We start from the raw sequence: 26,995 nt of genomic DNA on the forward strand, positions 1-26,995 counted from the left end.
CTAGGGACTGGCCTCCATATTAAAGGGAAAAAAAAGCCAGAAAATTTGACCTGTGGCAGAACCCAAGCTACACCCACATACCAGAAAGGACCCCATGGCTCGTTCCCAGCCAGAATTATTCCCTAGTCTCTTCCTAGCAATCGTTAATCAAAGATGAGTCTGACTGTTTCAGACGTGCTTTCAGACCATCTGTGAGTATATATGGTCTTGCTTCAGAGCACCCACCTGTTGGCTCACAGACATTCTATTAGATGCTTGCCAGACTAGAAACGCCTCCCTTGCCCCAGCCCCACTTGCTCCCATTTTCCTATAAAAATTAGTTCGAGGTTGTTCCAACCTTCCCTTCCTGTGCCGCTTTGTCAAGGCTGGGTTCGGGGAGAGCCCAAGCCTGAGCTGGTAATAAAGAGACTCTAATGCTATTACATCAGAAACGGCTCCTGGGTGATCTTTTGGGGTTCATGAACACTTCCTGGCACAACAGTGTAGGCTAACACAGCCCATTTTTTATTCTTTTTTTTTTTTTTTTTTTTTTTTTTTTTTGGTTTTTCGAGACAGGGTTTCTCTGTGTAGCCCTGGCTGTCCTGGAACTCACTTTGTAGACCAGGCTGGCCTCGAACTCAGAAATCCTCCTGCCTCTGCCTCCCGAGTGCTGGGATTAAAGGCGTGCGCCACCACGCCCGGCTTCATTTTTTATTCTTATAAATGGAATAGACACTATACATAAAAATTATAGTTAAACAATGCATAAAGCAGTAGCACCATGTTTTATTTTTATTATCAGATGTTGTTATTATTCCTACTAATATTTGTGTGTGTGTGTGTGTGTGTGTGTGTGTGTGTGTGTGTGTGTGTACCTGACAGGCAGAAACCTTGTGTCAGTATCACCAGATACTCAAAAGCAATGAATATTTGAGTATGACAGCATTGCCCCTGTTGGCTAGCATGATTTTCTTCAGCTCCACACACTCTTTTGGGATCACTAGTCCATTAAGGACCAAAATGTCACATGACTGCCTAGGGAGATAAAGATGATTCAGGTATGCTGGCTCAGAGCTACAAACCCAGCACTGAGAGCTAATTCAGGAGAACTGCCAACTTCAAAGCAAGTCCCGGCTGCTAAATGGGTTCAGGTCGGTCTGAGACCTACACAGTGAGACCTATCTCAAAAATTAAACAAAGAAGACAAGGTATCTGAGAGTGTTCCCTGTGCTGTCCACGGGTCATCAATCTGTGATCAAGTGAGTGTCTGGCCAGCTGACTGATTCCAGACTCTGACTGGCATGAGAAAAACCTCTTGAAAAAACTACTATGGTTTCCCTTGAAAGAGTGGAGCTCCTAAGATTTCCAAGGACAGACATGTTTTAGTTTTCTAGTACCATGTAACAACTTACTACAGTTAGTGGTGTGGAAATTTTTAATCCCAATCTGGGGTTCTACCCCATCTTTGATCACTCGGTTCCTGGATAAAAGACCTAGAATTTAATTATTTACAATAAGGCTTAAGCAGCATAAGAGCTGGGCATATACCTACTCTCTCTGCTATTAGAATTTACTTTCCTATTGATAACCCCAAGTTATTACTTACTATGTTTCCTCTGGACTGCTCTTAACTCCAATTGCCCAACCTTCAGGGTTTTCTTGACTTCTAACTCATGGTGTTTCTCCCTTCTGCCTTACCTTCTTCTCAGCATTGTGGTTCTCCTCTGACCCCCTAGGACCAGGAACACTAAAAGCTGCCAATGTCTTTTCCGTCCAGCTATTGACTGTCAACATCTTTATTTACCAAACAGAAATAACTTGTGGCAAGTTCATATAGAGTCACTTGGGTCTATGTGTGGACTCTCTCATCTCTGGGGTAACCAGGTCTAGGGGGGGTTCACACTTAGCATTGCCATACAAAAGACCGAAGCTCAGCAAGTGGCTTAGAATAAGACATTGTATCCCCTCACAGTTTCCGTAGATCAGAAGTCTGGACATATAACAACTAGATTTTCCACTCTTAATATTATCCTCAAATTTTTTTTTATCTTGGGCAAATCGTTGCTGCCTCTCTGGGGCTGGGGGTTCCTTTCCTACCTCTCTTCTAATTACAGGGTTCATTTCTTGCAGGGGTTGGATGGACAATGGTGGAGGTTCCCATGCTTCTGTAAACTGTCACCCAAAGAAGTTCTTAAATCCTATAACCTACTTGCAGTTCCCTGTCCCACTGTGTGTGTGTGTGTGTGTGTGTGTGTGTGTGTGAGAGAGAGAGAGAGAGAGAGAGAGAGAGAGAGAGAGAGAGAGAGAGAGAGAGAGAGAGAACTGTATGTGCAATTCGCAACTCACTCAGGTGTCCCCTTTCTTTCAGGATAACTGAAACTCATTGTCTTGATACCCTTTCTGTGACCAGACAAACAAAACATCCATCTACGACAAGGGTTAGGCAATTAGTTCAAATCTACCCAGATAATCCCCTTGTTCTAAAATCAACACATCTGAAACTTTACATTTACAAGCTCACTTTAAAGCCATATCTAGAATTATGTTTGATTGAACAACTACAGAAATGCTCCAGGAAACAGGAATCATGGAGGTCTAAATGGGAATTAATCAGTCCATGCAAGTACAACATGAATTGCAATGGAGGAAAGCCTGTCCCTTTAGCCCCTTCAAGAAACAAATTTTAATAGAAAACAGAAAGACATACTACTATCCTTGAAACTTGCCATAAATTATGAAATGAGATTCAAAAGAACTGGTCATTATGCTTAGGTACAATAATGAAGAGTTTGAGACTGGTAGGTGACTGTCCTTTCTGAGAAGCTGCATTGCTCAGAATGAAAAACATCACCTGACATTCCACCACCTTCAGACACTTACATGGAAGCCATATGCATTATGACCACATGACTCAAGCCTAAGGTGTTATGGATTGATTCTAATTCTTTTTATGTTAATTAGGCTCCTGAAATTACATGGGAACCCGCACATCTACACTGAGGGTCCCTGGCCCGCAGTTGACTCTGGGAAATAGAGTTGCTGTCAGTCAACGGGGCTGGGCAAGGAGATAGAGGTGGAACTTTTAGGATTCCTGGGCAAGAAACACAAGAGAGGGAGAAAGGAAGCACCGCTGTGCTGGTGGATGCAGGAAACTCAAGCAGGAGAGCTGCAAAAGATAGAGTAATGAATACTACTCAGGTAAGAGACTTGGAAAGCGGCCCCAGGAGGGCTGCCCACAGGGTCCAGGGCAGCAAAGATGAACTATAGATTTAGTAAGTATGAACTCAGGAACATTGGAAGAGAGTGGTTCAGTGATTGAGCTGATTAGAGCATATTTAAAAAAAAATAAGATTGTACATGTGTGTCTTTCATTTGGGAACTCCAGAACATTGGGGCAGGTGTCGAGGAAGTGTGCCACTCACTGCAGCCACGAAGTATAGCGGATTCTTTTATTATTGCTTCACTAGGGATCCACTATTCACATGTAACCATGAGCAACCCAGATCCCTGAACTCACCACTTAGGATTTACTAGACAATCCTTGTTCCCCAACTGCAAACACTGTTTCCCTGTCCTCTTGACTGAAAGACCCTTCTCTTGACTTTTCACACCATTGGTAACTCTTCCCTTTTCAAGGATAAACTCAACCAGATCTACAGCATACTCACTTTGACAACTCAGTCATATCTAATTCCATTCCTTCAAATGATAGGTCTCTTTCTTGTCCTGAAATCTTCTTATATTACTCTATCTGTCCCAGCAGAAGAATCACGTTGATAATAGACTTTCCTACTTGCCCGTTACCTTGACAGTGCTCAAATAATATTATAGAAGATATGAATGCAGAAATGAATGATACCCAAGTTTCCTCAGGAGGAGCTGTGTCTGCCTTCCCTTATTATCACTGGGTTCTGTAACTTGGTAGCCATCTGTGTTGACATATTTCCCGTGAATCTGTCAAAAATCCATAGCCCTGACTTGGATGTATAGCGACATTTAAACAATACTTATAAACTGTTTGACTGTCCAGGAGGTTGAGGCATTTTCTAAGAAGCAAGGAGATACTGATAAATACAGCGGAGAGACATAAATATAGTGGTATGGCATGTAGACATGGGTTTTGACAAAAGACAGGCTTTGAATTAAATCCCAGGTTCACAACTCACTGCTTGTGTATACTTAAGAAAGATGAATAGCATCTTTGAGGTTGAAGATCCTCCTTTATAAAAAGATAAAACATATACACTTAAAAGATGTCCTCAATGTATGCATATGTGAAACAGGTTGTTAAAAATGACAGATTTCATGATGCAAACATGTTGACCTTCTCCAGGGCAGATGTCCACAGGGACTTCTGTAACAGTCAAAGAGATCCTAAGAAAATTTATAAGAATCATCTATACAACTAGGGGACTCTTTTGGGAGATGATAGACAGAAAAGAATGTCACAAGAGGAAGAGGTTATCAGCGACATTATGTCTTTGGGGAGAGCTAGCACTGAAACACCAGGACCCTAGCATTCCTTTTAAGCATTTTTCTATCTATCTCCTCATGACCTCAAACAGAGTGAGTGCAATCTGGCTTCAAGGCAGTCAACAGAGAGCTTGCTCTGTGCTCTTGCCAAACTGATAGTAATGGGAGACAGTTCTGGTCAGGACACTTTAAGGTAAAGAATTGCTGATGATTAATGACAGAGTGAGAGAGTTTCTGTACTGCTAAGTCATCGATCACACAACAGTTACGAACATTCCATTCTAGCCCTCCTTAGCTACACCAGGTAAAAGGCCAGTTAGCTAACTGACAGAAGGGACAAGGGAAAGAGAGGAAGGGATGTGAAGCTAAACAAACAGCAGAACATCACACAGTACAGTAGCATGCAGTTTGCCAAGACAAATGTATTCATTGTTTTCATAATTAATGTGAAAAGGAGAGGTTTACCATGGGTAAGAGTGCTTGCTGTATAAGCATGAGGAACTGAGTTCAGAGTTCAGAGTCCCTGGTTTAAAAATCGAGGAAGGAAGGGAGGGAGGGAGGGAGGGAGGGAGGGAGGGAGAAAGGAAAGAAGGAAAGAAGGAAAGAAGGAAAGAAGGAAAGAAAGACAGGGCATTGCTGCCCATGCATGTTCTATTAACTCTAGTGCTGCAAAGGTATTGGGGAGACAGGAGGATTATTGAAGATTGCTGGCTCACGAAATAGGCCAGCTTTAGGAAGAGACTATGTCTTCAAGGAATGAATGACAAACTGGGACACCTGATGTCTGTTTCAGACACAGAGCCACACTCCTGAGCATACACATATCCTCACCGACTCTCTGTATTCTATCTCTTTCTCTCTGACTGTCTTTGTCTCTGTCTCACAAATTAGATAGATAGGTAGATAAATAGATAGATAGATAGATAGATAGATAGATAGATAGATAGATAGATAGATAGATGATAGATAGAGTTTAGTTATTCTCAACATGAAAATGCATGTCCAGTTAGTCTCCAAAAGATTTAATTAAATATATTTTTGCATTATGTAGAATCATCAAAAATTCCAAGGGTAATGATTTAGTCGCCAACAAAGATTGCTCCCAGCAGGTAAGGTGGTCCCATTCTGTAGATATTGAGGAGAGGGAAGACAAAGAAAGGCATTTCAGTTGGGGTTTGAGAGTTAGAAACTTTTGAAAGTGCAGTTTCTAAGGTACACTATGGAAAGCCTTGCTGGAGAGCAGCAAGTCTCAGCCTGGGGATCATCACCCACTTAGGGGTTGAGTGACCCTTTTACCAGGTGTCGCATACCGGAGATCTCACACATCCGATACTTATATATGCTGTTTATATTAAGATTCATAACAGAAGAAAAATTACAGTTGAGAAGTAGCAACAAAATAATTTTATGGTTGGGGTCAGCACAACGTGAGGAACTGTATTAAAGGGTTGCAGCATTGGCAAGCTTGAGAACCCCAATGGTAGAGAATAAAGAAAATAGAAACAGAGGCAGTGACTACTGATTGCTGGAGAAGCAATGTATCTAAAGAGGACACCATTCCAGTTGTTTTGGCTTTGGAATGTTTGTTTGCTATTATTTTCTCAATTTGATACAGCCTATGGTATCTGCAAAGAAGGAGCCTCAATTAATAAAATGCCTCTACCAGACTGACCTGTAGGCAATTCTGTGGGGTATTTTCTCTCAGTTGCTGACTGATACTGGAGGGGCCCATCCTCCTGCACCAAATGTAGGTAGGGCTGGGCAGGGGATCCGGGAAGGTGTAAGAATGACAGCTAAATGTAAGCCCCAAGTGCCAGCCACTGCTCACTCCTCCATAACCTCTTCTTCAGTTCCTGCCACCAGGTTCCTGCCTTGGTTTCCCTCAATAATGGGCTTTAGTTTGTAAGCTTAAATAAACCCTTTCCTCCCCAAGTTGCTTTCAGTCATGATGTTTATCAGAGCCACTGAAAGCAAACTAAGACTCTCACAAATGTCACCTGAGGTAGGTGATGGTTTGAGAAAATGAGAAAGGCTTCATGTGCCTGAAGGACAAGGGAAAGAAATCTCTTCTTGCTATGATGAGAGAACGATTTGTAGATAATGAAGAAAGGAGCTGAAAGACGTTTGCCCTTTTACAAAAATGAGGTAACACTTAATTTCTAGGACAGCTGCTATTTATTTAATTCCAGTTTCATTCAAGGCTTATTACTAAGTATCTATACCTGGCATCTCACGGCTGCACAGTGACAAAGGTGTTACAATGCCTATTTTAAAGATATAAAAACTGAAGCTTACAAGGTTAAGTTATTGTCACAAAGCCAGCCAACTTTAGTGGGCTCTAAAATTACTACTCTTTTCTCTATTCAATTCTAATCTTTTATATATTTTTAAAGAAGCAGACAGGTAAAATGTATACCAAAGGGGGCATTTAAAAAAAAAAAACATGCTGAGAATAAAAGGAGGGAAATTTAGTAACTTCCTACCCAAATGATTTCTATTTTTCCTATAAAGAAGCCAAAGTAATTTTCTTAGCACAGAGAAAGAACACACAATTGAAAAGTAGCAAGGAGTGTAGGTGGGACAATCACTGGGGAAGGTAAGGCAGAAAAGCTACAAAATAAGAAGTGGAAACTGAAGCGTCTTCTCTTTGCCAGAGAAATACAATGGGGGCTGGAGAGAAAACTTGGTAAAGTGCTTGGCTCACAAGCATGAGGACCTGAGTTCCATCCCAGAACCCTTGTTTTAAAAATCATGCTACCATGGCATGTGTTTACAATCCCAGTGCCTGAGGAGAAAGAGTGGGCATCGCTAGGTCTCACTGGACCTACTACCTACTAGCCTACTTGGCAAGCATCAAAGCAATCAGAGACCCTGTCTCAAAGAAAAGGTAAACAGACCTGAGGAGTGACACTTGGGTTTACCACTGACCTCCCCTTGAATGTATAGATGTGTACAAGCACATACCTGTACACATATGGGCGGGGGCACGCTCACACATATTCACACATATTCTCTCTCTCTCTCTCTCTCTCTCTCTCTCTCTCACACACACACACACACACACACACACACACACACACACACACACACACGTGCAGATTACACAAGAACTCCTTTTCAATCTCCCTCACTTTGGGAATAGGATATTCTTGACTCATTTCAATGATTTGACCATCAAAGTTTTTTTTTGCAAATTTCTCCGGTATATGCTCCAGCCTACTTTGTCCCTCGGGCCTAGTCAGATTCAGATTAGGAACCTGACAATTAGAACGGGTGACACAGGAGCCAGAGTACAACCAATCAAACCCAGTGAGACTAAGTCACTGCAAGTGATCTTGATAAAGAATCAAACTTTAGTGCATTCTTGTCTAGACAACTGACTCATTTCTTCAAGTTTCTATAAAATTGTTCTGTAAGAATGGCTCCAAACATAGCTGTGTATTTTAAAAGAATAAATGGTGAACGAAGTGGGATTGTTATTAACCTTCTAGTCTTTTCATTAGCCTCATCTTCCTGACTGTAAGAGAAATGGGATGCTAATAAAATGCTTTCTTTGCATTTCTGCCGACCTAAGAGAAGAAGCCTTTATTTAAATTATAGCTCATTTCATTGCCATAGTGTTGTATATTAGAAATTGATTGTGCCATTTCTTCTGTAATGGCTTCATTAAATTTGGGGGGAGTGTTCCTTTTTTAAAAAAAAAATAAGAAATAATGAGTTTATGAAAGTGAAGTCTTTATTTTTATTGTGTCCACAATTTCAAGTAAAGCATATTGACTATAATTATATCGTTAAATTGAATCTAGGGACAATTATTATTTTCTGAATAAAATGAGATTGCTTACAAGGTTTTCCTTAAACTCAAATGTCATCTATCATCAATTTTCCTAAAGCTTTCTCACATCCACTTCTAAACAAATAGAAAGAGTACTGATCAAAAGTAGAAGTTATTCCAAGCTTTCTCGTTTGTCTGGTTTTTTTTTTTTTTTTCAAAGATTTGGAGTCTTTTTTGTTTGTTGGTTATGTGTATGTATGTGTATGTGTATCTTATGTGATAAGATACACAACATGTGTGCAGGAATCCATGGACTAGAAAAGGACATCAGATTCCCTGTTACTGGAATTAATGCGTCCATCAGACTGACCTGTAAGCAAGTCTGTGCAGTATTTAGTGAGTCTTGACTGCTGACTGATATGGGAGGGCCCAACCCTCCTGCATCAAATGTAGGTAGTGCTACCCCTGGGCAAGGGATTCTGGAAGGTGCAGAGTGACTTGAAGGGAGTTAAAAGGAGCTACCATCTGTTCTGATTTTTAAAAATATTTCTGAACCTTTAATATTAAGTTATTCATCAAATAACCTGGCAAAATTGTTTACCTGAGTTCTTAAACAATCAACTTTAACAAATTCAAGAGATTTGTATGAAGAATAAAGGCCACAAGTGGAAGAGGGAAGCAGAAATTAAATGAAAAGATATTTGTCTGAATATTAAATACTTAACAAAATTTTGGGATTTTACTGTCATGAATAATTATAATTTTTTTGTCTTTAAATATTTTAATTAGCACTGAAAATATTCACTGTCCCTTGCTCACATCTACTCTCCGCCTTGCCTCAAGATTCTGTGTCCTTCCTGTTTGTCTCCTTATTTTGCATCACTTTTAATCTCTTTACAACATAAATGTAATACAAAGTAAGCTGAATTTGTTTCTGCCCTTAGAATTCAAAGTCTCTTGGAGAGTTTGCATGTAAATGAAAGCACTGGAAAAGAACCATATTAGCATTCTCATTATAAAGTGTGCTGCCTGTTAGATCCAGAGGTACCCAAGATCTTCCACTGAGGGACTTCAAGTAACACAAATACAAACTGGAGGTGTGGAGCCTTATCAAAACCCTTCCCAAGACAGGAATGTGGGAGGATCTGAGGAAATGGAGAATTCAAAGTAAGGCCAAGTTGGAGCGCAATATTTCCTGTCTTAGTCAGGGTTTCTATTCCTGCACAAACATCATGGCCACGAAGCAAGTTGGGGAGGAAAGGGTTTATTCAGCTTACACTTCCACATTGCTGTTCATCACCAAAGGAAGTCAAGACCAGAACTCAAGCAGGTCAGGAAGCAGGAGCTGATGCAGAGGCCATGGAGGGATGTTCTTTACTGGCTTGCTTCTCCTGGCTTGCTCAGCCAGCTCTCTTATATAACCCAAGACTACCAGCTCAGAGATGGAACCACCACCCACCACCACCACCACCCCTTGATCAACTAACTGAGAAAATGCCTTATAGCTGGATCTTGTGGAGGCATTTCCTCACCTGAAGCTCCTTTCCCTGTTAAAACTCCAGCCCGTGTCAAGTTGACACAAAAAACAGCCAGTACATTTCCCTTGTGAAATCTTCTCCATTCTTTCCCCAAAGCAGCACCTAATGTGCACAAAACTTGATCCCTGTAGCATCCCTTTCATTTAGACCACTGGTTTTTCTTACTGAGGAACGTTGTTATAAACTGAAGTATAAACTTTCCTTTACCCAATTGTTACTTGAGACAACACTTGACTTTCCTGACAGAGAGTGTAGAGCACAGAATAGTGGGAGGCCACAAGTTCTAATATGCTTTGTAGGCACCACTTATCCATCCCATCATCAGCCACCAAACCCAGACACTATTTCACATGCTAGCAAGATTTTGCTGAAGGGACCCTGATATAGCTGTTTCTTGTGAGGCTATGCCAGTGCCTGGCAAACACAGAAGTGGATGCTCACAGTCAGCTAATGGTCGGAACACAGGGTCGTCAATGGAGGAACTAGAGAAAGTTCCCAAAGAGCTGAAGGGGTCTGCAATCCTATAGGTGGAACAACAATATGAACTAACCAGTACCCCCAGAGCTCATGTCTCTAGTTGCATATGTAGCAGAAGATGGCCTAGTCACCCATCATTGGGAAGAGAGGCCTCTTGGTCTTGCAAACTATATATGTCCCAGTACAGGGGAATGCCAGGGCCAAGAAGTGGGAGTGGGTGGGTAGGGGAGCAGGGGCAGGAGGGAGGGTATAGGGAACTTTTGGGATGGCATTTGAAATGTAAATAAAGAAAATATCTAATAAAAAAAAAAGATCAAGGGAAAAAGTACTGCTGTATTAAAAATGTCCTCAAATGTTCATTAGATTATACTGTATTGAGACAGACAGAGAGGGGAGAGGGAGGGAAGAAGGGAGAGAAGAAGGGAAGGAAAGAGGGTGGAGAGAAATAAAAATATAGTTCGTGCTTCTGTTCCAGTAGCAGGAGAAATATGGATTCTAATCTTGCACAAAGAAGATGGGAAACAAATATTTCTATTATATTTCTATGAATTCAAACTCATTTCATACGTCCTGGCCCTCCCTCTTCATCCATACAACTATGACTCTGAAATCAGACCAAAGTCACTCATTCTTGTGCCCAAGGAGTAGGTTACACCATGGATACATGCATAAGTATGGAGGAAAGAACCAATGAATGAATGATGAGAGCAAATTTGGGGGAGAAAATGGAACCAAAGAGCAAATTTTCAGTTCTGGGAAATTTTTGGTCATCCAACTAACAACTTGAAAATAGAAAAGAAAAAGTGATTAAAAACAACTCTCCTTTTCCCAAAAATAACAACTAAAGGCACCTGAGTGTGAAAGGCAGTCTCTGAAACTCATCCTTGAAACTAAATCCTTAAATCAGCGCCATCTTCCTCTGCAGTCCTAGTAAACTAGCATTTAAGATTAAATACTTCATCAGGAAGAGTAGACCCTTGGTTTTGTGCCTCTCCCCCAACCCCCGAATTTCAATGGTTAACAGATCTAAGCAGTATTTCATGTTTGGAATGGAAAACAAGAAGGGCTTATTAATGCCTCCTGTAGAGCTTTTGTCTACAATGGTGGAACTTTTCTTTTGGCACCAAGTAGACATTTACCCACAATGTACAGACACTGTGATTGTCTGGCATGACATCCAGGGGATAATGGATTTAGAAATAAATTCTACTCACTTTTTCTGTGACTTAGAGAAACATAGAAATCTTATGCACAACATATGGATAATGTTCTTAGAAACAAGGGGAAAATATCTTGACTATTTGGCTCAGAAGATCTTTTCAAATCACTTCAAAGTTTATATTATAAATATGGATTCATCCTTCTGAAAAGTTCTGAGAGCTCTGTCATATGCAAATGAATGAAATGTGGACCTTCAGAATTGTATTTAAGAATCTGGAGATGTCTTTTGGATGTATACATATAAGCCCCAGGAGGTACTCAACAATTTTAATATTCAAAAGCGTACGATATGGCTCTCTCTGTTGGCTGGAAAACCAAGCTGTTTATTACTTTGCTGACAAAGCCCTTACAGACCTATTTATAGAAATCAAAACCAAGAAAAATTTAAAAGGTGGAAATTAAAGATATGCAGTAATTTCAGAAATAAATTCAGGAAGAGGAACTCCATTTGTGAGCTAAAAGACTCAACACATGCTGAAAAAGGCCAAATGGAGAAATTGTGATTCATGATCTGGGTTGGTTTTGTTGTGGGTTTCTTTTTCTTTATTTGCTTTGTTTTCATTTGATTTGTTGTTGTTTAAATAAATATAATAGCCTAAAAGAAGAAAAGCACACTGTGAGAGCAGGAGCAGACACATAACTGGGAAAAGCATCTGTTAGAAGCTAGGAGACCTATGCTAGAGGTAGCTCAGTGGCTGAGGGCATATACCCCTTCATTAGAGGACCAGCATTTGCATTCCAGCATCCACAACTAGATGGCTCACAAAAGCCTATAACTCTAGTTCCAAGGGATCTGATAACCAGGGTGATGGTTTGAATATGCTTGGCCCGTGGGAAGTAGCATTCTTATTGGAGGAGGTATGGCCTTGTTAGAGGAAGGGTGTCACTGTGCAGGTGGGCTTTGAGGGCCCCTGGTACTCAAGCTCTGCTCAGTGAGGAAGACAACCCCCTCCTAGCTGCCTACAAAAATGAATCTCTCCTGGTTGCCTGCTGGGTCAAGATGTAGAACTCTCAGCTCTCCCAGCACCATGTCTGCCTGTACACGGCATGTTTCCCACCATGATGATAATGGACCGAACTTCTGAAACTATAAGCTAGCCCCAATCAAATGTTTTCCTTTATAAGAGTTGCCTTGGTCAAAGTGTCTCTTCACAGCAATGAAACTCCAAGTCACCCTCTCCTGGCCTTCTTGTCACCACCACTCCCACCCCTGTGCCCCTCAAACACACGCAATGACTCTCATAGACTAGGGTATTTAAGCAGTTGCTTCCTGGTTGGTGGCACTCTTTGGGGAGGTGTAGGTCTGCAAGAACATGTATGTCACTGAAGGTGGGCTTTGGGGGTTTAAAATCTTGATCCACTTCTAGTTCTCTCTGCTTGTGCCTGTGGTTTCAAGATGAGAGTTCTTGCCTTCCTGTTCCCACATGCCTCCTTGCATAAGGGGCTTTTATTCCTCCAGGACCTTAAGCCAAAATAAACTTTTCTATAAATTACCTTGGTCATAATATTTGATAACAGCATCAGAAAAAATAGTTAATACACAAAGGCAGACAGTCAGACACACACATACACACACAGAGACAATATAATAAGACTTAAAAATAAAATCCCTTACTATCATATGGCAACTCCCTTTCTGGGTTTAGCATTTGTCCTAAAAATGGTAAATTTTTTAACGAAGAATCACTACTAATGGCTGTGATGGGTTAGGATGGTTTTTCTTTTCTTCACTTGTATTTCCAGCTTCTACATCAGTCTCTAAGCTGAAAGATGCATGTGAGGACAAAGGAGATCAATGGTAGTTATACTTCTCCTCTCACTTCCCACTCTTTCCCATGGGTGCCATAAAAAAAAAAAATCTATTTTCAGAAACTATAAAGTCACCAAACAATGAAGGAAGACAAAGCCCCAAATAGATATCTTTTTGCCACCAAATGATATTTCCAGTGCAAAGAATGGGTTACATCCAATTGAGTTGTTTACTAAGAGGTCCCACGGAAAACCCCAAACAACTTAGGCTATTGTCAAGGTTATTGATCATATTCCACACACTGATGGTAGAACCTCATTGCTGAAATCAACACCTACATAATTCATTGAACACAGAGCAATTGAACATAGATTGGTGCCTCCCTAGAGCCTTTACGCCTATGGACGAATGTTCACCATACTGGAAGGTAATCTGCAAGCTATCACAGGAGAAAGGTAAATGCCAAACCCTTGCAGCCTTTCTTCCTACCCCATTCCCACTCCTTTGTGTAACCTGAGACCTGCAGAAGCACACTCGACCACTGATCCCATAGCCACCACACTTGGCTACGATTCAGAGGCGGGAACTGTAACCAAAGAATGCAACAACCATACAACAAAGACAAAACCCAATAGCAACATCAGGAAATACCTAAAAAAAAAATCAAAAATCTAGCTCAAAAATCACAAATACGAAGACCCATAACAGTATGCATCCTCTAGGAACCAGTAATAGTATTACAGTGGGCCCTGAGAAATGTAATTTAACTGAAGCATGAGATAAGAATTTCAACATAAGCCGGGCGTGGTGGCGCATGCTTTTAATCCCAGCACTCGGGAGGCAGAGGCAGGTGGATTTCTGAGTTCGAGGCCAGCCTGGTCTACAGAGTGATTCCCAGGACAGCCAGGGCTACACAGAGAAACCCTGTCTTGAAAAAAAACAAAAAAAAAAAAAAAAAAGAATTTCAACATAGCAATTGTTAATATGTTCTGGGACCTTAAAAGTGATATGAATTAATGAAGACAGGAAAAACACAAAAAGTTGAATGAAATAATGAAAACATTTCAAGACATAAGTATAGAAATAAAATAACTAGAGAAAACCCAAAGTGGGAATAAAACTGAAAGTGAAAAATTCTAGGGGTAAACAAAAACTCTAGAGGTAAGCCTCACCAGTAGATTACAAGACATGAAAAAGAGCATTTCAAATCCTGAAGAGAAGGTAGAAGAAATAGACAGCACAGTAAAAGAAATAGTAAATGAATGGGAAAAATCCAGGCACAAAACATCCAGAAAATCTGGGACACTATAAAAAAAAAATCAAATCTACTAATAATGAGGAATGAGATGAAATACAGGACAAAGGCACAGAAAAATATTTTAAACAAAGTGATAAACGAGAATTTTCCCATCCTAAAGGAGGTTCCTGTCAATGTACTAGAAACATACAGAATACCAGATAGAATCAGAAAAGAAATTCTCCATCACACATAATAATCTAAACACTAAGTATACAGAACAAAGAAAGAATATTAAAAGTTGCATGGTAAAATGACCAAGTACCATATGAAGGTAGACCCATTGAAATAAATTCACTGGAAATTCTGAAGGCCAATATGTCCTAGACCACAGATGCCTTCCATATAACTATACACAAAAATTATCAAACACAATCAATGAAGAAAGAAATAATTTCATGTTAAAACAAATTTAAGAGTCTATACAAAGAATCAACAGAACCAGGAGCTGGTTCTTTGAGAAAATTAATAAGATAGATAAACCCTTAGCCAGACTAACCGGAGGGCACAGAAGCAGTATGCAAATTAACAAAATCAGAAATGAAAAGGGAGATATAACAACAGAAAGTGAGGAAATTTTAAAAAATAAAAAAATCAGCAGGTACTACTACAAAAGCTTATACAAAACCAAATTGGAAAATCTGGATGAAATGGACAATTTTCTTTTTTTTTTAATTTATTTTTTGTATTAGATATTTTCTTTATTTACATTTCAAATGCTATCCCAAAAGTTCCCTATACCCTCCCCCCGCCCCTGCTCCCCTACCCACCGACTCCCACTTCTTGGCCCTGGCATTCCCTTGTGCTGGGTCATATAAAGTTTGTAAGACCAAGGGGCCTCTCTTCCCAATGACTGCCAATTAGGCCATCTTCTGCTACATATGCAGCTAGAGACACGAGCTCAGGGGGTACTGGTTAGTTCATATTGTTGTTCCACCTACAGGGTTGCAGACCCCTTCAGCTCCTTGGGTACTTTCTCTAGCTCCTCCATTGGGGGCCCTGTGTTCCATCCAATAGCTGACTGTGAGCATCCACTTATGTGTTTGACAGGCACTGGCATAGCCTCACAAGAGACAGCTATATCAGGGTCCCTTCAGGAGAATCTTGCTGGCATGCGCAACAGATACCAGGTGCCAAAGTTAAATCAGGATCAGATAAACCATTTTAAGAGTCCCACAACTTCTAACAAAATAGAAGCAGTCATTAAGAGTCTCCCAAGCAATAAAAGCCCAGGACCAGATGGTTTTAGTGAAGAATTCTATCAGACCTTCAAAGAAGACCCAATATCAATTCTCTTTAAACAATTCCACAAAATAAAAACAGAAGGAACACTACCCAATTCATTCTATAAAGCTATGTTAATACCTAAACCACACAAAGACCAAACAATGGAAGAGTACTTCAGACCAACTTCCCTTATGAACACNGATGCAAAAATACTCAATAAAATTCTTGCCAACTGAATCCAAGAACACATCAAAATGATCATCCATCATGATCAAGTAAGCTTCATCCTAGGAATGCAGGGATGGTTCAATATACAGAAATCCATCAATGAAATCCACTACATAAAAAAACTCAAAGAAAAAAATGCATGACCATTTAATTATATGCTGAAAAACCATTTGACAAAATCCAACACCCATTCATGATAAAATTCTTGAAACGATCAGGAATTCAAGGCCCATACCTAAACATAATAAAAGCAGTATACAGCAAACAAGTAGCCATCATCAAACTAAATGAAGAGAAACTTGAAGCAAGCCCACTAAAATCAGGGATGAGATAAGGATGCCCCCATCTCCCTATCTATTCAATATAGTACTTAAAGTTTTAGATAGAGCACTTAGACAACAAAAGGAGGTCAAAAGGATACAAATTGGAAAGGAAGAAGTCAAAATGTCACTATTTGCAGATGATATGATAGTATATTTAAGTGACCCCCAAAATACCACTAGAGAACTTCTAAACCTAATAAATAACTTCAGCAAAGTGGCTGGATATAAAATTAACTTAAACAAATCAGTAGTCTCCCTATTCTCAAAAGATAAACAGGCTGAGAAAGGAATTAGGGAAATGACACCCTTCACAATAGCCACAAATAATATTACATACCTTGGTGTGACTCTAACCAAGCAAGTGAAAGATCTATATGACAATAACTTCAAGTCTCTGAGGAATGAAATCAAAAAAGATCTTCGAGGATAGAAATATCTCCCATGCTCCCATGGTTGCCAGGATTAATATAGTTTAAATAGCCATCTTGTTGAAAGTAACCTACAGATTCAATGCAATCCCCATCAAAATTCCAACTCAATTCTTCATAGAGTTAGAAAGAGCAATTCTCAAATTCGTTTAGAATAACAAAAAATCCAGGATAGTGAAAACTATTCCCTACAAAGAAAAGAACTTCTGGGGGAATCAGCATCCTAGACTTCAAGCTGTATTGCAGAGCAATAGTGATAAAAAAAAAAAAAATGCATGGTATTGGTACAGTGACAGGCAGGTAGATCAATGGAACAGAAATGAAGACCCAGAAATTAACCCACACACTTATAATCACTTGATCTTTGACAAAGGAGCTAAAACTATCCAGTGGAAAAAAAGACAGCATTTTCAATGAACTGTGCTGGTTCAACTGGAGGTCGACATGTTGATCTGTTCTTATCTCCTTGTACAAAGCTCAATTCCAAGTGGATCAAGGACTTCCACATAAAACTAGATACACTGAAACTAATAGAAGAGAAAGTGGGCAAGAGACTCAAGCACATGGGCACAGGGGAAATTTTCCTGAACAGAACACCAATGGCATTACGGTCTAAGATCAAGAATCAACAAATTGGATCTCATAAAATTGCAAAGCTTCTAGAAGGCAAAGAGTACTGTCAATAGGACAAAATGGCAACCAAGAGATTGTGAAACGATATTTACCAATCCTATATCCTATAGAGGGTTAATATCAAATATATACAAAAAAAAACTCAAGAAGTTAGACTCTAGCGAATCAAATAAACCTATTAAAAATGGGGTACAGAGCTAAACAAAGAATTCTCAACTGAGAAATAACAAATGGCTGAGAAGAACCTGAAAAAATGTTCAACATCCTTAATCATCAGGGAAATGCAAATCAAAACAACCCTGAGATTCCACCTCACACCAGTCAGAATGGCTAAGATAAAAAATTCAGGTGACAGCAGATGCTGGCGAGGATGTGGAGAAAGAGGAACACTCCTCCATTACTGGTGGAATTGCAAGCTAGTACAACCATACTGGAAATCAGTCTGGCGGTTCCTCAGAAAACTGGACATAGTACTACCGGAAGATCCATCAATTCCTCTCCTGGATTTACCCAGGAGATGTTCCAACTTGTAATAAGCACACACGCTCCACTATGTTCATAGCAACCTTATTTATAATAGCCAGAAGCTGGAAAGAACCCATATGTCCCTCAACAGAACATGTGGTACATTTACACAATGGAGTACTACTCAGCTATTAAAAACAATGAATTCATAAAATTATTAGGCAAATGGATGGAACTAGAAAATACCATCCTGAGTGTGGTAACCCTATCAAAAAAGAACATACATGCTATGTACTCACAAATAAATGGGTATTATTCCCAAAGCTCAGAATACCCAAGATACAATTCACAGACCACATGAAGCTCAAGAAGAAGGAAAACCAAAGTGAGGGTGCTTTTGTCCTTTTTAGAAAGGGGAAGAAAATACTCACAGGAGCAAATACAGAGACAAAGTGTGGATCTGAGACTGAAGGAAAGGCCATCCAGAGATGGCCCCACCTGGGGACTCATCCCATATACAGTCATCAAACCCAGACACTATTGTGGATGCCAAGAAATGCTTGCTGATAGGAGCCTGATACATCTGTCTCCTGAGAGGCTCTTCCAGAGCCTGACAAATACAGAGGCAAATGCTGGCAGCCAACCATTGGACTGAGCATGGGGTCCCCAATGGAGGAGTTAGAGAAAGGATTGAAGTAGCTGAAGGGGTTTGCAGCCCTATAGGAAGAACAATGATATCAACCAACCAGACCCTCCAGAGCTCTCAGAGACTAAACCATCAACCAAGGAGTATACACTTGAGGGACCCATGGATCAGGCTGCATATGTAGCAAAGGATGACTTTGTCAGGCATCAATGGGAAGAGAAGCCGTTGGTCCTATGAAGGCTCTATTCCCCAGTGTAGGGGAATTCAAGTGCAGGGAGGCAGGAGTGGGTAAGGGAACTCCCTCATAGAAGCAGGGGGAGGGAGATGAAATAGGGGGCTTCTGGAGGTTGCAGGAAAGGGGCTAACATTTGAAATATAAATAAAGAAAATACCTAATTAAAAATTAAATAATTACTAATATTCAAAGTCTACAGATAGCACTATAAAGCAAAACAAAACAAAACAAAACAAAAAACAAAACTAAAAAAAACAAAAAGAGAAAAAAACCCTTGCATCTGAAGAAGTTAATCACACCCAAGAAAACAGAAATAAATAATCCCAAAACAGTATATCCAAAGAGATGAGAAATCCACACAATAACAACAAAATAACAGCAAATAATAAATACCGCTCATTGAAAATTCTCAATATCTATAGTCTTAATACTCTAAGAAAAATGCACAGACTAACAGATTATACTGAAAAACAGGATCCTGCCCTCTGTTGCAACCAAGAAACATACCATACCACTATGGATAGACATCATTGCAGGAGAGAAGGTTAAAAAAGATATTCTAAGCAAATGGACTTAAGAAACAAGCAGGTAAAGTCATTTTAATGTCTGGCAAAATAGACTTCAAGCCACTACTGATCAGGAGAGATAAGAAAGAACATTATACACTCATTAAAGAAAAAAAATCCAACCTGAAGACTTTGCAATTCTTAATATCTATGCATCAAACACAGGGGCACACAGGTTCATTTAAGAAAAACTACTGTAGCTAAAAACACCTACTGAAGCTTGCAAGGTGATAGTGGATGACTTCAAAGCCACATTCTCACCAATAGACATGTCATACAGACAAAAGGTAAACAGAGATACACCAGAGTTAAATAAAATTATAAATCAAACAGACCTAGCTGACATCTACAGAAAATTTCACCCGAGTATAAAATAATATACCTTTTTTCTCAGCACCTCATGGAACTTTCTCCAAAACTGACGACATACTTGGACACAAAGCAAGTCTCAACAGATAGAAGAAAATTGAAATAACACCCTGCATCCAATCTGAGCATCAGGCATAAAAGGTGAATATCTGCAGCAAGAAAAATAACAGAAAGCCTACAAACTCATGGAGATTGAACAACTCAATTTTGAATGAAAAAGGTGTCAGCACAGAAATTAAGATAGAAATTAAAAACTTTAGAATTGAATGAAAATGAAAACACAATATATCCAAGCCTATGGCACACAACGGAAGCCATTTAGAGGCAAGTGTATAGCACTATGTGCCTATATCAAAAACAACCTGAAAAGTTATCATATCAGAAAATGAGAAACACACCTGAAAGTGCTTGAACAAAATGAATAAATAATAACCAAAAAAGAGTATTTTACAAAATATAATCATACTCTGGACAGAAATCAATGAGAGAAACAAACAATAGCAACAATAAAAAAATACAAAGAATCAATGAAATGAAGAATTTACTCTTGGAAGATATGAATAATATTGACAAACCATTAGCCAAAAGAACTAAAATAAGGAGCGAAAAGTTTCACATTAGTAAAATTAGATATGAAAGGGGCACATTAAAAATAAACAAGGAAATTCAGAGAATCATAATGATATCGTTTAAACATCTGTGTTCCATCAGATGGGAAAGCCTGAAGGGAATGGATGAAATTCTTGATCTACACAACCACCAAAGGTAAGACAAGCTAGGATAGGCAATTTAAATAGACCCATAACCCCCAGTGACACAGTAGCAGTAATTAAAAGTCTCCCAACCAGAAACGCTCAGGGCCAGATGGATCCAGTGCTGAATTCTTCCAGACTGCCAAAGAAGAACCAAAAATAGAAATAGAATGAACTCTTTTAAATTCTTTTTAAGGAGCCAATACTAGCCTGATATCAAAACCACATAAAGAACCAACAAAAAGAATATTATATTCCAAACAAAGTAAGAGAATTGTAGGCACCCTCCCTTATGAACATAGATGCAAAGATTCTCAAGAAACTTGCAAACCAAATCCAAGGAACACATTGAAAATATTATTCACCACAAACAAGTAAGCATTTTTTTTTCTAGAGGCAGGGACGTTACGACGTGTAAATCAATAAATGTAATCTACCATATGAGTAAACTGAAATGCAAAAACACATGATCATTTCACTAGATGCAGAGAAAGTCCTTGATAAAAGCCAACACCCCTTCGTGATAGAAGTCCTGGAGAGTGTATACAGGGATACAAGGGACATACCAGTAGAGGGAAATTCAGCTAAGCCACTTTGGCTCCTGGTAGGTCACATGCAGGCACCAACTCAGCAGCTGTCTATATTCGAGCATAAAAAACCCATATACACATGCATGTGTGCATGCACACACACACACACACACACACACACACACACACACACACACACACACACCATGTGTCAGTTAATTTTGACATGCCGTGACTAGCTCAAAGATTGGGCACTCCTAAACCTTCCCCTGCTGGCAAACTCTCCCCTCCACTTTCTAAACATTTCCCTGCTACCCCAGAACCAATCAGGTGGCCACTTACCTGAATTCTTACATGGTTGATTGGCTTTCTCTCCTGCAGCTCTTATATACCATCCTTCTCCACAGACTCATAGCGATTCTTTGTCTTCCTTTCTCCCAATTCCCAGCTTGCTAATATCTAAATGTCCCTCCTCATTCTACCTGCTCAGTCATTGGCTGTTTGCTCTTTATTGATCTAACAAAAAACAATTGGGGACAAGGAACTTCAGCGTTTGTACATGCAGATTCCTGATATGGGGGGCCAGATTAATTCAAAGCATTGGAATCAATCCCCAACACAAACCAAGACATAATAAGGCCCATAGCCAACATAACTTAAATGAAAGCAGCTCGAACTAATTTCACTAAATCAGAAACATGACAACATTGCCCACTCCCTTCATACCAACTCAATATAGTTCTTGAAGTCTTAGCAAAAGCAATAAGACAACTAAACTGAGGAGAACCAAGGGGATACGAGTTAGTAAGGAAGAATTCAAAGTATCTTTATTTGAAGATATGATTGCATACACAAATGACCCTAAAAACGCCACCAAGGAACTCCTATAGCTGTAAATACTTGCAGCAAAGTAGCAAGATACAAAATTAATTCACAAAAATCAGTAGCTTTCCTATATACAAATGACAAATATTGAGAAAGAAATGAGGGGAACAGAACCTTTCACAATATCCTCAAAAAAATATCTTGAGGTATCTTTAACCAAGCAACTAAAAGACCTGTATAATAAAAACTATAAGACATTGAAGACAGAAATTAAAGAATACATCAGAAGATGTGAAGATCTCCATGTTCATGGATGAGTAGAATTAATATTACAAAAATGGTCATCCTACTGAAAACAATGTACAGATTCAACGTAACCTCCATCAAAATACCAACAGAATTCTTCACTAAAGTTGAAAAAAAAAAATCTTCAAGCAAAAGTTCACCAAAGATAAAACACAAACGGCTAAGAAGTAAATAAATGTTCATCATTAGCCATCAGGAAAATGTAAATCAAAACTGCTTTGAAATTTCATCATACACAAGTCAGAAGGGCCAAGATCGATGACAAAACTGACAGTACACGCTGGTGAGGAGGGAAAAAACAATAAAAATATACTGTATGAAAAACATTTCCCAAAAGAAACCATAGGCAGTAGATAAAAGACAGGTTATTCTGCAAATGGTACTGTAAGACTGAAAATCAGCTAGAAGAAGAATGTAACTAGATCCATATCTTTCTCTCTCTCTGGATTAAAAAAAAAAAGAAGAAGAAGAAGAAGTTCGAAATGGATTAAAGATGGTAAATAAAAAGTGTTAGAAGGTGAAATTCCCAGAAGAAACCACAGATAAAACACTCCAAGATAAAAGCATACACAAGAACTTTCTGGAAAATGTATGTGATACTCTTGAGACTTGATCAGTGGGGTTGCATGGAATTAAAAGACATCTTATGGAAATCTTTGCCTGCGGAATTTCAGACAGAGAGCTAATACCTAAAGAACAGGGACTTGAAGAAAAACTCAACCTACCACTGAATAACAGTTTTTACAGGAAGAACCACAGCTGAGGCGAAGTCTCTCCGCTTGCCATAGAGCTTTAGATCTTGAGTTTGAATCTTGGGACCCACATGGTGAAGGAGAGAATTGACTACAAGTTCTCTGACAACATGTTCTTCTACACATGGGCCACGGCACGTATACCCATGCATGCTTATTCCCTCATATACATAGAAATAAATACGTAAATGAAATAAAAATACTTTAAAGAACCATAAATGGTCAATAAATATTTCAAAATATGGTCAAAATCCTACGTTATCTAAAACGCAAATTAAAACTTCTTTGAGATTCCATTTCATCAGAGAGAGAGAGAGAGAGAGAGAGAGAGAGAGAGAGAGAGAGAGAGAGGAGAGTTCTAATTAGCAAGTAGCAAGGATGTGGGGAAACAGAAACCCTTTCTTAGTCTAAACAGATTAAGAGCATTTCTTGTTCTTGTTCTTGCAGAGAACTGGACTTTGGATCTCAGTATAAGGTGGCACCTGTAACTTCTACTACAAATTCTACTATGAGAGATCGGATGTCCTCTTCTGGCTTTCAAGGACAGATCCACGCAGATACACACTCTCATGTGAATTCCCACATAGGCACAAAAATTAAAAATGTAAAAATGAAATAGGACTAAGAAAATGGGAGAAAGCAGGGACAGGAAGATCAATAAAAAAAAACAATTATGTATGAAAATGCCATGACAAACATCACTTGGTATGTTCATTTTGAAAACAAAAAATAAATGTGAAAATAACCTCTCTTGGCTTGAGCTCCATATGTGTTTTGGGTTGTGCTCCACCAGTTTAATGCCTTTACTCATATCTTTTGGTTTCTTCACTGATTGAGTACCAACTTCACATGAATGGGTTAGAAGACCAATGAGCTAATTTGAGTAAACCACTGACAACTCTACTTGGAGCAAGTACTACTATGGGGTTTTACATGTTATTGTCTATGAAGTGCTTAATACATGTCCAATATTCCACAGTACCTGAAGATAAAATACTTCCCTTCTAAATAATTCAAAATCTTATTTCTCATAATTAGATTTGATGATGAAGAGTGTTTGAGCGGGAGAGAGAGAGAGAGAGAGAGAGAGAGAGAGAGAGAGAGAGAGAGAGAGAGAGAGAGAGAGAGAGAGAAAACTAATTCAAAAAGTTTCAGGAGAACCAACAGAAAAGCTTACTTTAGAAATCTTATCGGTGTTAAACACAACTGGTCCAGCATTTTTATTTTATTGCTATATAGTTTCTAAGAAGTAACCATTGGTGATCATGTGGAACCTTTACCCAGGGAGAAGTAGAGAGGCAGAACCAACCTAAATACAGAAGATAATAGCTTCCATTTATTAAGTCTTGACCTGGTGCCAGGCACTGTTCTAAGCACTTTGTGAACCTAAATCCATTCTCTGAACTCCAAAAGGTCCTCTTCAGGTTGGGCTGGAATCCAGATGGAAACCGGTGTCTTTGGCTTCACTTCCTTCAACAGTCCACAGGGCAAACTGAATGTGGAGCAAAGAGCTGGAAGCGGATTCTGCTTCCAAAAATACCACTGCTTTTATTACTTTTCTCCAAGTAGCTCAACAGCCACAGGGCAAGAGGGTGCCAGGGCAGCAGGGAAGTGGAGGAAAAATGGTAGAAGATAAAATTAATCAAAGAAAAGAAAATCTTTCATGAGGACAAAAACTACCTTATAAAACATATGGGGAGGCGCCAATGAAATCTGTTCTTTGACAGTTCCATACATGTATTTAGCATATTCTTTCTGATTGCTGTTACTTCTACTTTTCTCTTATGCCCCTTCATCTTCTGTCTACCACCCCCTTCCTACTGATATCTTCTCCACCTGTGTATCTTTCTGTTTTCTTTGTGTCTTTATAAAACAAAGCAAAACAAAAACAGCAACAACAAACCATCTAGCTTGCTTACTGTTACTGTGATAAATACAATGGCCAATAGTAACTTGGGCAATGAAAACATTTGGTTGGCTTATACTTCCATATCACAGTTCATCTCTGAGAGAAGTCAGGGCAGGAGCTCAAGTAAGAGCTTGAGTCAAAAAACTGAAGCAGAGACCATGGAGGAAGACTGCTTCCCGTTTTCCTTTCTCCATTAAAAAAAGCTAAGCTTGCGATTTTTATACATCCAATGCCCAAATATGGCTACACATTAGGATCTGGGCTCTGCTATATCGATCATTATTCAAGAAAATGGACTACAGACATGCCACCAGGTCAATCGGATGGAAGGAATTCCTAAGTGAGGTTCTCTCTTCCCAGGTGACTTTATGTCAAGATGACAAAAACTAACCAGCAGACTGGGTTTGACCAAGGCAATCTATGACCACGTGATTGGAACTAACCATTGGAGATGAAGATATCTGCTGCCCCTCTCCCCTAATCATAGCAATAGATTCACTGTAAATGGTAGAGTCCAGGAGCCCCTCCTCCATCCATGAGTGTCTGGTGAGCAGTTTTGTCTTGTGCAGGATCAATACCTGTAATTATAGTTGCTGTGAGTTCATGATTGCATTAGCTATGTTGTCTCTAGACGATAAGGTTGCCCTTCAGGTCCTCTGCTCTTAGAGATCTCATCAATCACATATTTGTATTTCTCTTTCTAAAAGTAGGATTGATCTACCTATATAGCCCCAGGTTGGCCTTGAACTTGGGATCTTCCTTCCCAACCCTCCCAGTTCTGAGCTTATGGGTATATACTATTATGTTTGGCTCACAACTTTTGAGGTTTATTTAGTCTTCTACATTCACCACCGTTCAGTATAAAGTTAGGTTTCTCCAATTAGGAATGAAAGTATCCTTTCTTCTGAGGTATAAACACAGCTATTTAGAAAACAGTTTGATGTTGCATCTACTTAGTGTTACATGAGCAGTAAATTCCCTATAGAGCCTGTGACTGCTTGAGGTACATTTTTTTTTTTTTGTCTAGTTTTATAGTATGAGGCATGCGTTCCCTTCTTTGAAGAGCATTTTGTTACCTCCATAGCAGACATCCACTATTGCACATATGGGTACCTCTTGCCTGGCAGGTTAATGCTGTAGCTCATAAAGTTCACTGCTGGATAAAACTGGCAATGTCTTCTCTCCCCAAAGCTGCCTGTATAGCACCTTCTAGCAGTTTGACAATTAGCCAGCAGTAAGTTGGCTTCCAATTCAATCCCAGTAGGATTTTGCTATATGTTGCAACCGTGGTCTGTGGTATCTTCAGCAATGGGGTCTTCTCACCTAGTTCTGCTAGACAATGAGGGAGAAAGGGAAAGTTTGTAATAGAGGAGGGTCTCTACAGTTTCCCTTGATGAACAACTATCTCTGAGAATTTTTTTTTTATTATCTTTATTTTTTTACAGTCCAGTCATTATCCCTGTCTCAGTCTGCCGTTCAACAGTTCCTCATCCCATTACTCCTCCCCCGTCTCCAAGATGATTTCACCACCTATACCCACCCCATCCCGCCAGACCTGCCCACTCCCCTGGAGTCGCAAGTCTCTCAAGGGTTAGGTGTGTGTGTCTTCTCTTGTTTTGTTTATCATCTTTCTGCTTCTGGGATCAAACCTATCACACTTTGCAGACTATCTCCCTTCTAATTATTTTTTTACATTTTTATGGGGTTAGAAGATAGTAGGCTTTCATGTGGCTTTTTAAAACTTCCTTCATCTTGGTTAACCCTTCTCCTCCCACACCCTCATCTCCCCTACTCACAGATTTTTGTTTTGTGTTCTGTTAAAATAAAAGATTTCATCTGGGACTCAAAGGCACATGGTAGAAATATAAAGATCCAAAGCAACATGACTTTCGATATAAGAGGAACTGCCTGGTGGCCATATACACCAGCCTGGTAAACAATGGATCCAGATGGACTCATAAGGATCTGACCAGACTGGATCTTTTCATTACTGAACTAAAACAATCATGCAGGACATTAACTATCCTTTATATACCAAGATGTCCTTCCTGGTCTCTTCGCCTTGACACCCAAGAGACCCTCTGCACCTTTAATGGCCCATATAAGAAGCAGTAGTTTACATGGAAATTGCTGGATGCCATCATCTCCTTTTAAAGAAAACAATATATTTTTATTACAGGTGGTTATAATATAATCAAAGCAAATGGTAATCACATGAAAACAACTAAGTTAAAACTAAAAGGTGGTGAGTCAAACATAGTAGTATATACCCATAACCTCAGAACTGGGAG

Source organism: Mus pahari, chromosome 19 (assembly GCF_900095145.1).
Source record: "Mus pahari chromosome 19, PAHARI_EIJ_v1.1, whole genome shotgun sequence".
Classification (NCBI taxonomy): Eukaryota; Metazoa; Chordata; class Mammalia; order Rodentia; family Muridae; genus Mus; species Mus pahari.